General features: G+C 44.3%; 1 long non-coding RNA gene across 4 annotated transcripts in view; it reads left to right on the forward strand.

Moving 5' to 3' along the window:
- LOC142487020 (uncharacterized) overlaps window positions 1–3,420 on the forward strand; it is a 73,259-nt gene extending 69,839 nt beyond the window's left edge. For all 4 annotated transcript variants that reach the window (XR_012799113.1, XR_012799112.1, XR_012799115.1 and 1 more), the window contains 2 exons: window positions 1,786–1,888; window positions 3,223–3,420. This is a non-coding gene — a long non-coding RNA (uncharacterized LOC142487020). The remainder of the gene's footprint in view (window positions 1–1,785; window positions 1,889–3,222) is intronic.
- The last annotated feature ends 13,428 nt before the right edge of the window (window positions 3,421–16,848 follow it).

Below are 16,848 nucleotides of genomic sequence, written 5' to 3' on the forward strand. Positions count from 1 at the left end.
GAACACATGGCACATAAAGCTTGGCCCCCTGCAGATGCACTTACCAGAACTCCCTCCTACTGTCTCTGTACGTTCTCCCTACCTACCAATTAGACTGTAAGCTCCTCGGAGCAGGGACTGCTCTTCCTTAATGTCTAAAGCACTTATTCCCATGATCTGTTATTTATATTATCTGTTATTTATTGGATTACCACATGTATTACTGCTGTGAAGCGCTATGTACATTAATGGCGCTATATAAATAAAGACATACAATACAATACAATACAATCCCTATATATTCTATTTAGTTCGCTATCTGTTTCTTGCCCCTCCCCACACTGTCCTAGTTTAAAATCTCCTACAACCTTTTTAACATTCTCCCCTCTAGCACAGAAGATCCCTCTTCATTGAGGTGCAATCTATGCCTACCATAAAGATATTACTTCTCAGAAAAGGAGTCCCAGTGCTCTAAAAAGTCCAACACCACTTTCTTAGCCATGCATTAACCTGCCTAATCTCCGACTGTCTCCTTGGGATAGCACATGGCACTGGTAGCATTTCAGAAAATACTACTGTACATTGGAGGTCCTACTTAAGTTTGCGGACTAGATCCCTGAAATCATTTTTTTAGGACCCTCTATATTTCTCTAACTTTGTTTTTCGTGCCAACGTGTACCAAGACTGCAAGGTCAGTCCCAGCCCCTCCAAAAATATGTCTACTCGATGCACAATTTGCTGAACTTGAGCCTCCAGGAGCCAAACTGTTCAGTTCAAGTGGTCATGGCAACAAATTACCCTATCTACCTTCCTAATAATGGAGTCTCCTACCACCACAATCATTCTTGGTCTTTGAGTATCCTGATTCCCCTCTGTGTTGGAGGTACTATTCCCCTGGCTGCTAGAGGGATCAGTCTCCCCTAGTCTTGTCATTCCTGCCCTGACACTTCCAATATCTTCACTCAATGGGATAGATCAGCTTAGAATTGGCCTGCCTCTTCCTCTTCCCCCTGCTTCCCATACTATGTCCCCATAGTCTATAATTGGCATCAGCAGATGCTAATGCCAATTATAGGCTTTGGGGACATAGTATATGGCACAGCACCCCAAACCCACCTTAGCAAACTTGATAAACTCTACAATTCAATATGCTTTTTTGTCCTCCAATGCAACTACTACACACATCACTGTGAAATGCTCAAACAACTAGATTGGTCATCACTTGAGTCAAGGCGCAAAGTTAATCTTTCCCGTCTTGCCTACAAATACTTTCTGGGCAAGCTACCCATCTATCTGAACAAGCTCCTCACCCCTACCACATGCAGCACTAATCATCTGAGATCTGACTCCAAAACACTGCTCATGATCCCAATATTCAACAAAGAATCCGGCCGCTCCTCCTTCTCTTACCGTGCACCCCAGAACTGGAACAATCTACCGGAAACTCTCACAGTCGCCACCAGACTAAATTTTTTAATATGCATAGATACTCAAGTCAATCATGTAGTTGAGATGCAGGTTTATCTTGTTGGCAAAGTTGTTTGGTCCGTGCTGATAAAAATAATTATATTGATATTGGGACAGGTAGCCAAATGGACATATAATCATGTTTTGGCAGGTACTCAGGTTAGAGCAAGTAGCTGGGAAGTAGGTTAATCTGGGTTTCAATGTTGGTTGGCCCGTACAGAAAATGATATTGGTATTGAGGCAGACACTCAGACTGGAGCTGATAACCGGGTGGTGGCGCCAGCTCGGGAAGTTCGATTATTCAGTTTCTTGGTCCAAATCGATATCTTTCTCCTTCAGAAGTTGCCATGATCGAACATACCCGTCCAAGATGGGTGCAGTGACCAGCAAGCTCATTTCTTGCCGGGATGCGGATGTGTTCTAATAAAGCAATCATTCAAACGTAAGTAGTGTCTTACAGAATTCTTCCACCCATGCTGGTTTGGTGAATTTTTGAAGTATTCCTACTTGTCAATGACATACTCATAGATCTCAGATACAGTTGCCTTCTTATCTGTCCCAACTTCAATTGCGGAATATATCATATATGCAAAGCTGCAAGCTGGTCTTTTGCCGCACAGAGTTGCCAATCATGTGCTATCCAGTACCACACTCAAAAATGAAGTTAATGTTAAATACATACTTTTCAAAAATAAAATGTGAAACACCGACATTAGATACAGTATTGACTGTACAAGGTCATTTAACAAAGAAACATACATTAATTTTATCTGGGCTTTTAGACACCTGCTTTCAGACATTGAGCTGCACTGTTCAGTACAGTAGCATTCAGAGTCCCCATAGGCAAAGACATTCAGTTTGTCATCTGCCCGACAAGCACTGAACTGCATCCACACAAATAATAATTCCGTTTGGGTGCTAACGAACTACTAACAGTGCATTCAAGGAGCCTGATAGGAACAATATGCTGCATCTGTACATGTGGCAAGATGTGCATTTAGTGGCATTCTCAATCCTGCTCATTGTTCTAACTATGAAGTCATAAGTGCTAACAATTGAATGCACGTCAATATACTACTTCTTGTTTCACACCTTCCTTGTTCCAACTCCTTCTTACTCTAACTCCACATTTAATACAAACAGCACTTGAAATCAAACTAATTCAGTCACACAGATCAGGATTCGTTACAAGCTAGATTTAAAGAGGAGGACACACAAACCAGGTGTGTTAGGTTAGTAACCAACTAACCACACCTACTGCAGGCTCAATCAGGCAGGAGAAAAAAAAATTAAGTTACAGACTTTAAATTCCCACACAATTAAAAAGAAATGAACACACTGTATACACCCAAAGTTCAGCCACCCCTGCTAGTATACACAGCACAGCACAGTACAGCACTTCCCTACTGGTTCTAACACCCACTTAAATAAACCTCTTAATAAAAGCATCTCATCAAACTATCTACACCTCTACTACAAACTCTAGATGTTCTTCACCTTCCCTAACTCCACTTTTAATAATGCACTGTTACTCCCGTGTCTATAAGCCTCTCAACATACCACATAGATTGTAAGCTCTTTGGGGCAGGCTTTGCTTTGTTGTCATTAATCTGTTGCACTTATCCTCGTTGTTTGCCATTTATTTACCTTGTATTGTCATTTTGTAAAGTGCTGCATACATTGTTGGTGCGATATAAATAAACATTATACTTACAAAGTCCCATACCACCTGCACCAAGATTAATTCCTCTACATTGTATTTATTACCTTCAACAGTAGGGCATCTGTAAGGAGCCAGGAAGAACTAGAGCTGAGCAGTGCACTGAAGGAACATGAAAAAAATTCTGGAGAGATCCCAAAGTATACCAAGTGAAGACAAAAAAATATTATTGTATTTTTTTATGATCATAAATAAAATAAGCTTAAGCTGAGGCCATATAGTGCATGCAATAAAACATATTTTTCTAATCATCACATATCTTTACTTTTTCTGTACATGTAATAGGATCCTGAAGGCTGAGACCTTGCGAGTAGAAATATGCAAATCTTTCTCTGCAGTTCGTGAACAGCACAAAATTTGCCTATACTGTATTTTTCTTGAACGCTTTGCAACTATCACCAAGTGTAAAAAAAAAAAAAAGAATTGAAAGCACTAAAAGTCAATGTGAAAGGTCACATTGTTCTTTATATGCTGCAATTTGAGATACATTGTGGCAAAAAGTGGTGCCATTCTGTAGAAATTAGCAAAATTCTGAGCAATGTGAATTTGCATACAAATGGTGCAAAAAAATGGCATTTAAGGAAAAACAATATGCAAAGTTTGCAATGCATATTGATGACATTCACACGTCTCTACTTTACTGCATCAACATACCAGAGATACAGAACTTGTCAGAGATAACAAACCTGTCTATGTTCTTGGTAAACGTTGCTTGGCCACAGTTCACACCTATAAATAAAAAAGATATTGGATCAGTTATGTCAGTGTGCGTGATATATTGAATTCAGCATGGGGCTTGGGTGTTGCTTGAGTTATATTTACATCTGTTCAGTTCATTTCTTCCTTGCTGCAAAGTTTTCTGAAAACGGTTTTCAATAAAACCATTTCATGACCCAGCTGATGCAGCTACCTTCATCATGAAGGTAACTTAATGTCATATAAACATGAATTCATTCAATTACAACATTAAATGATCGAGTCCAAATTTTTGGATCATGCTGTGGTGCTTATCTTGAACTCCTGCTAAAATAATTTGTTTGACGTTCTCTTCTTGAGTTTTTCACCTTCATCTCTGAAACAAACAAAAGAACACCCAATTATATCATTCAGTTCCATGTATCCTACAACAATATTCTTGGCTGTTTAGTTTGAGGGGGAAAAAAATCAGGTGTTATTTTACTTTTCTCCAAACAATCCTTTGTCACTATTCAATACACTTCCAACATTTAAACAGCAGGCTGTAATGGTCTGTTTGCTTTCATAATAGACATTTTGATAACAAAATCTAATCGCCATAAAAGGTTTTTGCAGCATTGTAAATTATGTTTCTTTGCAAACATCGGTACCAGCTTTTTGGAGTTCTGTCAGCTGCTTTTCATTCTACTGCACACTGATCATTTACCCTGAGAGAAAGAAAGGGCTATTTTCAGAGTTTTACAAAATGAGAGACCTTTCCAAAAATGTTTACTGCATGTATGTATGTATTTACAGTATGTACATACAAAATATGTTAAACTGTTCATGCAATGTCTTTATATATAATGTATAACCCTGTTCACTTAATGTAACAGTTTATTTTTTAACCATATATTTGTCATCATAACTCTGTGCCCGGGACATACAGTATTTGAGAGGTAACTCTCAATGTATTACTTCCTGGTAAAACATTTTTATAAATAAAATTAATGTACGTATATAGTTCTCTAATTAGCTCAGATGATTAACCGAGCATTAATATATACAGTAGTAAGGCATGCACTTAGATCACAGGTTATGTAAATAAAACACCCCTTTTGGTGAACTTGCCACCTGACAAAATATCTCTGGTATCCTGTGAGCTAATTCTGTCTTGCTATTTTGACCACGTAAGGTCAGTGCTGATTTTGGCTTCGTTTTACATTACTTTGTTAGGGAATATAAACATCAGTGGCAATATATGGTGACTGGCAATGCAGGCATCAATAAAAACCAGGAAGGGTTAATAAGCTGAACTGCTTTCCCGAAAACTGTTTACGCTGCTACAACAGAAGACAAGCAGAACCCAACAACGATTGGTAGAGGTGACATAGAACTGCCGCAGGCACATAGAAGGTTAAGAAAGTAAGGAGGCCAGGATGGCAGCTCAAGATTGATACTTGCTGAGTTCTGATCTCTGTCAGTGATGCCAGATCTACCTGCATTCATCAATGGAAAGGTGTTGTCCCCTCATAAATAACTTATCATGAATGGGAGCTTAACGGATAACAGATTACAAAAGTTATTTTTTTTTCACCAGCTTTCAAAAAAATTAAATAAAAAAGGCTCGACTTGGAAGTAGAGTATTCACTAAAGATGGGTGAATGTGGCCAAATCCGTTCCCGAATTTTCACTGATGTTACCCCCTAAAATCAGTATCGCGGTGTAAAATCCGCACACTGATTTGGGTGGTTTCAATCTATGCGGATTCATCAAAATCCACCATTGGATACCACAAGTGGACGGATTTGTAGAATCCAATCCGTGGATTCAGCAATCCGCTGGCGGATTCTTAAGAATTCTACAAATCCACCCACAGGTTGCGGAATTCGCGGCTTGTATTGGTAATAATAAAAAATACGCAAAAGTGAATCGCTTTTTTTTTTTACATTGGTCCGCTGAAATCCACGCACCAAAGAAACCGGACGATCCGCTGCGGATCCAAAGTCGCTAAAATAAATGTGCCCATCTAGTATTCACATACAGTATACATCTATGCAATTGTTTATTCAAACTTGCTCAACCCGGTCAGGCAACCCAGAGCTGACCATGCAGACCTCAAAGACATTTATCAGTGAAACCTTATTTTCTTGGGCTGATCTGATACAGCATTTGGAAGTACAGTGGTGTATTAAACTGGAAGGGGTTTAGCAGTCATGCACATTATGGACTTAAACACACAAAATCCCAGCAAGCTCAAGAAATCACAAAACCCACCACATAATATATACTGTATACGTATATAAATGTCTAAAGGAGTGCTGCAGAGCGTGGCCAAATGTGTACAACAAAAGACAGAAAAGCCCAAAGCTACTTCCAATATGACAAAAATACACAGTGAAATACCTATATAGTCTCTTGAAAAATGGTCATTTAATTAAACCCTTTGGCCAAAACGTTATAAGTCTGCAGCCACATCATGGCATGACCAGAAAGCAGGTCCTAGCACTACCTATGCAAATTCTCATTTACCTCTATTTGGAGGGAGAATGGCCACAGTGGACCTGTACTGCAGGCTTATAACGCTTTGGCCAAAGGGTTTTACTAAATGACCCTATTTCACTGTGTATTTTTGCCATATTGGATGTAGCATTGGACATTATGGACTTTGCCTATTTTTGTTAGGAATAAACCACACCAGGGGCGCAACCAAAAATTCATATTGGGGGGGATGCAATGCTGATTCTTGTCTTGCGGCATCATGTGACGGAATATTGTCATGGCAACTTGTCGCCATGATGATGTGGCAATCAGTGTCATTGCTGTGGCGAAGAGTGTGGGGCTTCTGTAACCATGATGCAAATGCACCCTTACACCCCACCCAAGTTACGCTACTGAAGCACAAAGTAAAACAATTATTTAGTGGGAAAAAGCCGACATCATACATACACTGGCGACACACTTTATTCGAGCTCGGCTAGTCCCACGAATTCGGGTATACCCGGGTGTATTGAGGTTTGTGACTGTTTTCTGCCCGAGTGCATTGAGTTATTTTCCAGGCAGGGATTGAAGCATTTTATTCCCGCTGGCTGCAATACTGCACAGTATATATATATATACACTGCATTACAATTCATGAATTTATGCCATCTGGCAGACACGCGAAGCATTGCAGCCTATTAAATCCTAATCATTATCATTTAACAGATCAGCCGCCCGTCAGCCAGGCATGAACCCAGGCTGGGAAGGCAAATGCAACGGGGCTTGTCAGAGGTGAGGAGCGGCGCATTCCAGGTATCTGCCAGGTACATACCGGGTATTTGCTCGGATAAAGTGTGTCGGTGCAGTAGTGTTGTGAGGAAATAAATGAGCAGGGTGGACTGTACAAAATATAGAACAATTCTCTAAAGGTAGTGTCATGATAGAGAGGATTTGGCCCGGGATTAAAGGGGTTACACCCCATTTGGCCACCCTCTACTCTCACCTGGGAAGCAAGGGGTTAACTGGACTGAGGTCCAGTAATGTGTTTTGCCTTGCTTCAATATTCAAATGTTTATTCCCCTGTGTAAATGTATTGTGTTATCTTGGTGTTTGCACTCACACATACACTAGGGTTGATCCGGGAGGGAAGGGGTTAATGTTAAAATGGTGATTATAGCCCTTTGTGTAATTTTCCCGCCTTTTCAGGCTCCATTTTGCAGCCGTCCATAGGTCGCCATTGAGCCTCCATGCTTTCTAATGGCAGAAGTAGCGGTTTTGGACCTGTTTTCCAACGACGACCAGCAGGTGGCGTCCGAGAGGAGGAGCGGCGGTGTCCCATTGTAAGTCAATGGGCTCATTGACTTCAATGAAGATTCCTCAACGCCGGCCTCGAGGAACAGGTTGGCAGCCATCCAAACCGCAGACCGCAAAAGCGGATACAATGTCTTTTAAAAGAGTTTAATCACTTTGGTCAAGTTCAACGACAATTGGCGTGGAAATCTTGGGTTCTAGGGCCCCTGGGAATAAAGTTATTTTTGTCCCTAACCCCTAGGAACCCCCACACACGATCCACACCGGGTCTGGGAATGAGGGACCCCCATAAGGGGTCGAGCGGAGAAGGAGGGTCGCACCATTGAATCTAATGGTGGCGGGCGCCATGCATTGTCAATGGCGGCGCCGGCCATTGATTCCAATGGGGAAAAGCCGCATGGCGAAAAAACGATTAACTGAAATGTTGAAATGTGTAAGTCCATATCTTCGGTTCTGGAAGGACCAGAGGGATGGGATTTGGGTGACATATAGCCAAGGTTCCGGCTTTAATGCATCCCCATTCCCAGCCCCCTCAGACCAACCAGACGGAGTGTGGACGCAGGTAAAGATTTGTGAATTTTCTCATAGACTTCAATGGCGGCGGTTCCTCCATTGAAAGTCTATGGCGGGAAACTCCATTGACTACAACGGCGCAGTTGCTCCATTGAAACCCATGGCGGCAGAGCCCGTTTTTTTCAATGGAGATTTAGTGAAACGCAGAGATTTCTTTTTAGCGGAGATTTTTATAATAAAATATGAAACGGTTTATGTGATATTTGTATAACTCCGGTTCCGAAGGTCCTAGTGGGCTGAAATTTGGTCCCTATAGTGTACCACTTCCGGCATTAAGGTCTGGAAAGTTTGGATCCGCTGGACCTAACAGAACCAGGTATTTTAATATGTGTAGGTATTAAAATGTATATGGGGTTTTGAGTCTGCTCTGAAAACTGCAGACTCCATCTGCTATGTTAATAGGCAGGAAGAGCATCCTGCAAGAATTAACATAGCCCGGTGATCAAAGGTAATTGCCCTAATTGTTTATACTGGGGGCAGGAACCAAGGAACTGAGTGTTTTTAAAGTGTGATACTTCACACTTACAATGGAAGCCAAGAGCTGCTTCAAAGAGATTTTGCTAGACAGCTCGGCGCCTTGAGTGTGAGAGAAGGGTTGAAATGGTATATAAGTCAGAGTCAACCCTTACTCCATTGTCTTCATGTGTCTTCATGTGTCCTTCATGTGTCTTCATGATCTGCATGTATTGCTGTGATGTCAACTGAATTATGGAAGAAATGGCCCATCCTGTATTCTGATGGCTTTCTTGTCCTAACCTTTAAGTAAGTGTCCATATTTTGTCTGTTATTTGTATATCTCGTGTGTTCACCTTTTTCAAGGAATAAATTATATTTTATCATATCTAAGTCTCGTCCAGTTCAACCCAGTTATATCTTTGGTGGTGTATTATTAACAGCCTGTCACAAAGCTCCCGTCACAGGTAGGTTTAACAATTGTAAAAACTGTATACAAAAAAAGATCACTTGGTTCTCGACTCTTAAATCAGCCTGACCACTCGGCTTTACATACAGTAATAAGAACATTTGAAGAGAGAGCACTCTCAAAAGACTCCCGGTCCAGTTACAGTACATCTCCTTACAAGGATCACAGCAATGTCCCAGTACTCATATTAAAAAAAAATATCTTCATTTTAATTCAATAGAACAGCAGCACAAATACGTTTCAGGGCTAAAATACCTTTCTTCAGGCAGGATGGCTGAACCTTGCATGTGTAGTCATTCATGCAACATATACTGTATTTAGAGATGGTTGAATGTGTCAAAATTTGATCTGCTAATTATTTCCTGAGTTTAAGGCAAAATTCTATTTGAGAAATCAACTAAGCAAATCCATATATTGATTTTATATATTTTGTTTTCACTATTATCTCCTCTAATAAAAGAGAAATGCAGTAAATTATGTAAAAAAAACATGCATGATGTCTAGTGGGAGCTTTGCTATCTTGGCTTTTCAATGTAAACCATCTGCAAGAGATTTAGGAAGTACTCTCATTCCTTACAATGGCATTGTTAGTGTGAAGCAATGGAAAATAAAGAAGCAATATAACCTGTGACTGTGGCTGTTTCATTGTCTTTCTTCGCTGATATACGAGTTGAGACAGGACACTTGTGACAGACCAGTACAGTGAACGGGGACTGGTAGCCACATCTGCAATACATGCTGTATCCAATTGTCAGCCCACGAGTGTGTCGTTACCTCCAGAATGAAAACAACCAAGTTCTGACTCATAATTTACAGCATTTTGGGTGAGGGTGAAGGGGGAACGGGACAAAGCAAAAAGTAACAAGTACAGAAGAGCGTCTTGCTTCACTTAGTTGTTACTGTTACATAATTATAGCTTTTTATTGCTACAATTCATCAAGTCCACCTAGATTTTGCCTGTTTATGTAACCAGCTGAACTGCATTATGGATAAGGAGTACACTCCCTGCTATCACCAAAGTGAACCAATGACAGTGACATTTTTAAAGGGTTTCATATTTATGACGAATTTATATTTAAGCCTGGCAACAGTAATATTTTTTAAATAATAATGTAAGATTCTCCAAATGAATTTGAAAGTTGGGATTTGTTTAATTCACAATAGCTAATTTATTGTGTGTGATGTGACATTGTCAAGATATTGTCACTTTTGAGACCACAATAAAAAGAAACATGGAGTTCTCAAGGAGACCAAACAACTAAAAAGTGCACTCAAAGAAAACATTGTAAACAATTTACCAATGTAATTAAAGCAAAACTGACTACTACATCAACATTAAAGTACTATACCAGCTCTCCCCAAGCTCTAAAGCATCCTACATACATTTCAAAATATTGGTTTTAAAGTGAACTCCAGTAAATCAGGGGCCCTGTATATAAATCTCCCTCCCATGACTGTAAAACAAACTTCCTTGAATTTCAACTTTAAGTGGCAAAAAGACACACTAACATACCTTAGTGTTAAAGTAACCAACTCATTCTCATCGTTAAATAAGGCAAACTACCTATATATCTTCAAATGTCTCAAAAAAATCCTTGAGACCTGGTTGTGCTACACCAGCGTTTCCCAAATGGTGGGTCGCGACCCGGCACCGGGCCACGGCACCAAAATTGCCGGGTCGCAGCGAGGCTGGCCGCGCGGTGTCTCCCGTCCCCCCTGCTCAATTTAAAAAAAATGGCGGCGATTTCCCCCTGCGGTCCCGCGCGCTTGCGCAGGGCAAGCAGGGCCTGCTCCCTTCCTCCCCCCCGCTCCCAACGTGGGACGGAGGAGGAAGTACCAGCTCCTCTGCGGCCCGCACGTTACGTAGGACGGAGGGGGAAGTTCAAGCTCCTACTGCGGCCTGCTTCCCCCCGCAGCCAGCTTCCCGAGCTCACCTCCCGTTGCACCCGCTCCCGAGCCCACCTCCCGTCCCCCCAAGCCCACCTCCCGTCCCCCCAAGCCCACCTCCCGTCCCGGGCAGCAGGGATATCGGGGGCAGCAGGGGAAAGCGTCCGGCGGCAAGGTAAGTCACCCCACCCAGTCACTGCCTCCCACCCAAGTGCCCCTGGCCCCCTCCCACCCAAGTGCCCCTGGCCCCCTCCCACCCAAGTGCCCCTCCCTCCCTCCCACCCAAGTGCCCCCTCCCTCCCACCCAAGTGCCCCCTCCCTCCCTCCCTCCCACCCAAGTGCCCCTGGCCCCCTCCCTCCCACCCAAGTGCCCCTGGCCCCCTCCCTCCCACCCAAGTGCCCCTGGTCCCCTCCCTCCCACCCAAGTGCCCCTGGTCCCCTCCCTCCCACCCAAGTGCCCCTGGTCCCCTCCCTCCCACCCAAGTGCCCCTGGTCCCCTCCCTCCCACCCAAGTGCCCCTGGTCCCCTCCCTCCCACCCAAGTGCCCCTGGTCCCCTCCCTCCCACCCAAGTTCCCCTGGTCCCCTCCCTCCCACCCAAGTGCCCCTGGTCCCCTCCCTCCCACCCAAGTGCCCCTGGTCCCCTCCCTCCCACCCAAGTGCCCCTGGTCCCCTCCCTCCCACCCAAGTGCCCCTGGCCCCCTCCCTCCCTCCCACCCAAGTGCCCCTGGCCACCTCCCTCCCACCCAAGTGCCCCTGGCCCCCTCCCTCCCACCCAAGTGCCCCTGGCCCCCTCCCTCCCACCCAAGTGCCCCTGGCCCCCTCCCTCCCACCCAAGTGCCCCTGGCCCCCTCCCTCCCACCCAAGTGCCCCTGGCCCCCTCCCTCCCTCCCTTTCACCCAAGTGCACCTGGCCCCCTCCCTCCCTTTCACCCTAGTGCCCCTGGCCCCCTCCCTCCCACCCAAGTGCCCCTGGCCCCCTGAGTGCCCCTGGCCCCCTCCCTCCCACCCAAGTGCCCTGGGCCCCTTCCCTCCCTCCCACCCAAGTGCCCCTGGCCCCTTCCTTCCCTCCCTCCCTAGTGCCCCTGGCCCCCTCTCTCCCTCCCACCCAAGTGCCCCTGGCCCCCTCCCTCCCTCCCACCCAAGTGCCCCTGGCCCCCTCCCTCCCTCCCACCCAAGTGCCCCTGGCCCCCTCCCTCCCTCCCACCCAAGTGCCCCTGGCCCCCTCCCTCCCACCCACCCAAGTGCCCCTGGCCCCCTCCCTCCCTCCCACCCAAGTGCCCCTGGCCCCCTCCCTCCCACCCAAGTGCCCCTGGCCCCCTCCTTCCCTCCCACCCAAGTGCCCCTGGCCCCCTCCCTCCCACCCAAGTGCCCCTGGCCCCCTCCCTCCCTCCCACCCAAGTGCCCCTGCCCCCTCGCTCCCTCCCACCCAAGTGCCCCTGGCCCCTTCCCTCCCTCCCACCCAAGTGCCCCTGGCCCCTTCCCTCCCACCCACCCAAGTGCCCCTGGCCCCTTAAAGTGCCCCTGGCCCCTTCCCTCCCTCCCACCCAAGTGCCCCTGGCCCCTTAAAAGTGCCCCTGGCCCTTTCCCTCCCTCCCACCCAAGTGCCCCTGGTCCCCTCCCTCCCACCCACCCAAGTGCCCCTGGCCCCCTCTCCAGTCACTCACATCCGTCGTTGCCTGTAATTCACTGTTTGTGTCTGTGTGGGTATAGGGGAGAGCGAGTGTGTGTGGGTATAGGGGAGAGCGAGTGTGTGTGTGTGTGTGTGTATCTGTATCAGTGTGTGTGTGTGTATCTGTGTGGCTGCGTGTGTGTCAGTGGCTGCGTGTGTGTCAGTGGCTGCGTGTGTGTGTCAGTGGCTGCGTGTGTGTGTCAGTGGCTGCGTGTGTGTGTATCAGAGGCTGTGTGTATGTATCAAAGTGTGTGTCAGTGGCTGCGTGTCTGTCAGTGGCTGTGTGTGTGTGTATCAGTGGCTGTGTGTGTGTGTGTGTGTGTGTGTGTGTATCAGTGGCTGTGTGGGTGTCTGTGCAGGCCCTATAGGCCAGTATAGGCGATAAAATTTTTAGTGGGTCACGAAGGAGAAGTTCAAAAATAACCGGGTCACGGAAAAAAAAAGTTTGGGAAACCCTGTGCTACACTATCTTGTGGCTGTGAAGAATTTACGTCCTCAAAATGACCCTTCTCCCAAAAATCCTGTATCTATTTAGAGCACTGCCCATCCCGGTCAACCCCACTGATCTTGTGGGTCTCCAAAATAATATGTTACATTTTATATTGAACGTGACGTGCCCCAGAATTAACCACAGGATGCTGATCCACCCAAGAGTGGAGGCCTGGCATTTCCCTGTCTACAACCCTATTATAGGGCCTACTGAATTGCCCAACTGGATGCATGGAAAACCAATTCACTGACTAGTCCCCTTGAAACATCTGCCCGCCTGTGGATCCCTAAAAAACCACAGTAGGTCAGCAACAACAATCCTACCCTCCCTCAAAATCTGGGATTCGGTACAGTAGAACGGGAAAGAGGCTGGTGTTTTTTTACAAGCCAATCCTTAAGCCATGCTCCGTAGTATTGTTATCATCGTGCTTACCTCTAAACGCACGCAGCGATGGCAATGTAATTGTTTTTGGTCGCCATCGCCCGTCGCGGGCACTATACGCACAGCCTTAGGCCTCGGGCATGGTCAGCGCTTAGGCGCTGACCCGTGCTGAGGCGCGTTGCTGCTCGGCAGTGAGCCCCTGCAGCCGCAATGAGAGTGGCTGTATGTGTCTTATTAATTTTTTAGATTTGGCACTCATGGGAGCGCAGGGCCGGTCACGTGAGCGGTTCGCCCAATGAGGGCGAACCAGCTCCGTGATGTCACAGCCCCCCCCCCCGACACACCCCCGGACGGCGCATGGACCAAGGGGCATGTTACTAACTGGAAAACAATAAAGGATGAGAGAACATATCTTAACACAGATTCATAAACACACAAACTTATTTACTGGCCTTACATTGAGGACCCCAGTCAGAACTCTGAAGAACCTGTTTCTAGAACAAAGCGTGAGCCGATATATACTCTGTACTTCCTATCGTGACATCACTGGTCAAGGGGAAAGAAAGGGGAGGGACAAACCCCGAGTGATCCAACCCAGTTAACCCTTTAAGGAAATTAACACATATAAAAATAGTAGCCAACTAAGAGGGGGCTTTATTTAGTATGTCTTGTGTACTTGTACTATCAATGTTTTCTACTGAATTGTACATTGTGTGCTTACACTGTAAAATCATATGCTAGATAAAAAATATAATCAAATATAGCCCTAATTCTAATGTTTTATCCTTCAGAAACTCTGCAGTTTGCAGCAGGTATTAGCAAGGTAGACTGTGAGAACTAGCTTTAATTTGCCTTTAACTTAAAAGCCCTTGAGTGTTGAAATAAAACAAATGTAATGTACTTGACAGCAAATAGTTTATAATAGGCTGTTTTTCTACCGATCTTAAAATAACACTGACAGCAGAGTTAAAATGATGTAAATGCTAAACAGTTTAGTTGATGTATAACAATTGTAACATATAAATATGTTCAGATGTAGCAGACTTCATTGCTCCCGCGTAATAACACCACATTTTGCATTATAAAATAGAATATCAAAGTTTCAATGGGATTCAATGGCAGTAATAACAGAATATCTCCCCATAATGTGCCAGTGGGAGTAATAACCTTGGCTACATCTGTAGGTGCAGATGAGCAGATAAGGATCACTTGTCTCACACAGCCTGGTAATGCTTCCTACTTACTGTAATATCGTGTCACATGATCTGAACATGAAGCTCTCTCTTCTATCACTCAGAGCTGTATTCTATATACACCAAAGCAGCTGTTCAGGATGTTTTTGGCCGTAAACAGCCTGATCCGTCGCTTTGGCTTATATAGAACTACCTCCCTTGGGTCCTGCACAGATTATCCCAAATATTTCTGAAATATGTCAAGTATTTTGTAATGTTTTATATCTCCAATGCTCCACTGAAATCATCAGAACTTCATTATTCCTTCCACTGGTCCCACATCTCTAACATATTTTACATTGGTTCCTATGCTGCCTATTCTGTTTTCACTTATAGACAGTATTTTAGGCTAAATGGCTACAAATTCCGGGCATTGTTTAAATCCCTGCTCTCTGATTGGTCTAAATTCCGGGCATTGTTTAAATCCCTGCTCTCTGATTGGTCTAAATTCCGGGCATTGTTTAAATCCCTGCTCTCTGAGTGGTCTAAATTCTGGGCCTTATTAATTCAGTAATTTCCAGTCAATCATATAGTACAACATAGGCTCTTCTGTAGAATTTCCTGTGCACATTATACTTAATATTAATTGTTAGGTTAGTTCATTGGTGGATATCTATTAGCCACTCCCCCATTGGTGGTATAAAGGACGTTAGATGACACACATCAGCACCTCCTACCTTGACAAAGCGCCTATAACTAGCGCGAAATGTTCGTTGGTCATGACGTCGTCGGGTTGACATCTGCGGAGGCACTTGAAGAACCGCCCCTACCCTCGTGGAATCTGGTTGTATACCGTCGTATTATGATACAATTGTTAGCAGATATTTTACCACTGAGGGCTATATATCCTGACTCATATCTGCTACAGTGCACTGTAGCTGTTTGTTATTGTACTGACATTAATAGTTATTATAATGATTCTGCCATTATGAGTACTTAACATTACTGTGTATGCATCACTCTGCTGCAGCTTCTCTGACTATGTATGCAGGATTCTCCTGATCCAACACATAGACATGCTATCACTTATATAGCTGTATGTGCATAAGCACTGGCTTGGATTTTGGGCTATGGTTTTAATTCCTTGCTTTTAGATCATTGAGTTTGGATGTATTTATGTACACACTATATATACTGTATACAGTATGCTTGACCAATTTGAGGTAGTTACTACCATATATACATCCAAGATATGAGATGGGCATAGGGCGAGTTTGAGTACTATGAGTCTTATTACCTGTTTTCCTACAATATTGAGTGTTTAATGACTCATTGATACCTTACCATCATAGTTTTTAACACGCTGTTGTTATTATCAGTACACTGTATATTAATACACATATTGCGTTGTCATCTCACTATTATTTTCTCATTAAACAATGTATTATTTTCTAGCCATTATATGGCTTTTAGTAGTGTCTGTCCTTCCACAATGATGGGACAGTTGCTATATGTGATTGATGCCTATGAATACCTGAGATGTTATAATTGGGACCATTGAGCCCCACAATTATATGCTATCACACCGAGTTCAGGGAATAGGGTACTTGGGGAGATTTCTATCACCCCTCTTTAAGCAAGCAAAAGCTTACAGGGGTCCTTGTCAAAATGGATTTGAAGCAGAATGTGGCACTGTGTGCTCATTTAAATGTCATTTCCCAGAATCCCTTGCTTCAGTGGAAGCACTGTATGCTGGGCAATAATGGTGAAAGGCGGGGTTGCAAACCTAGTATAGGGGAAAAATAATAATTGCGCCAACCGTATTTTGAGGTACCATCAAGAGGTTCCCCCACCATCCCCATTTGAAGATTTGTTGTCCAAATGTAAGTGTGTTCCTTATAGAACTCCATATGTTCATTATTGTGTCTTAACCACTCCTGATTGTGGTACCTCTCTGTATTTTACTTTGCATGTGTCCTGGAATCACAAGTGGAACCACGCACCGGAGGATCCCCCCCCCTTTTTTTGGGGGGTTGCAGACCTGTCTAAGATGCAAATGAGCACAGAGTAATATTTCCATTTGACATATATATCCAAAATAGCCGTGTTAGTCCAGTTTTC

Source organism: Ascaphus truei, chromosome 2, assembly GCF_040206685.1.
Source record: "Ascaphus truei isolate aAscTru1 chromosome 2, aAscTru1.hap1, whole genome shotgun sequence".
Taxonomy (NCBI): Eukaryota; Metazoa; Chordata; class Amphibia; order Anura; family Ascaphidae; genus Ascaphus; species Ascaphus truei.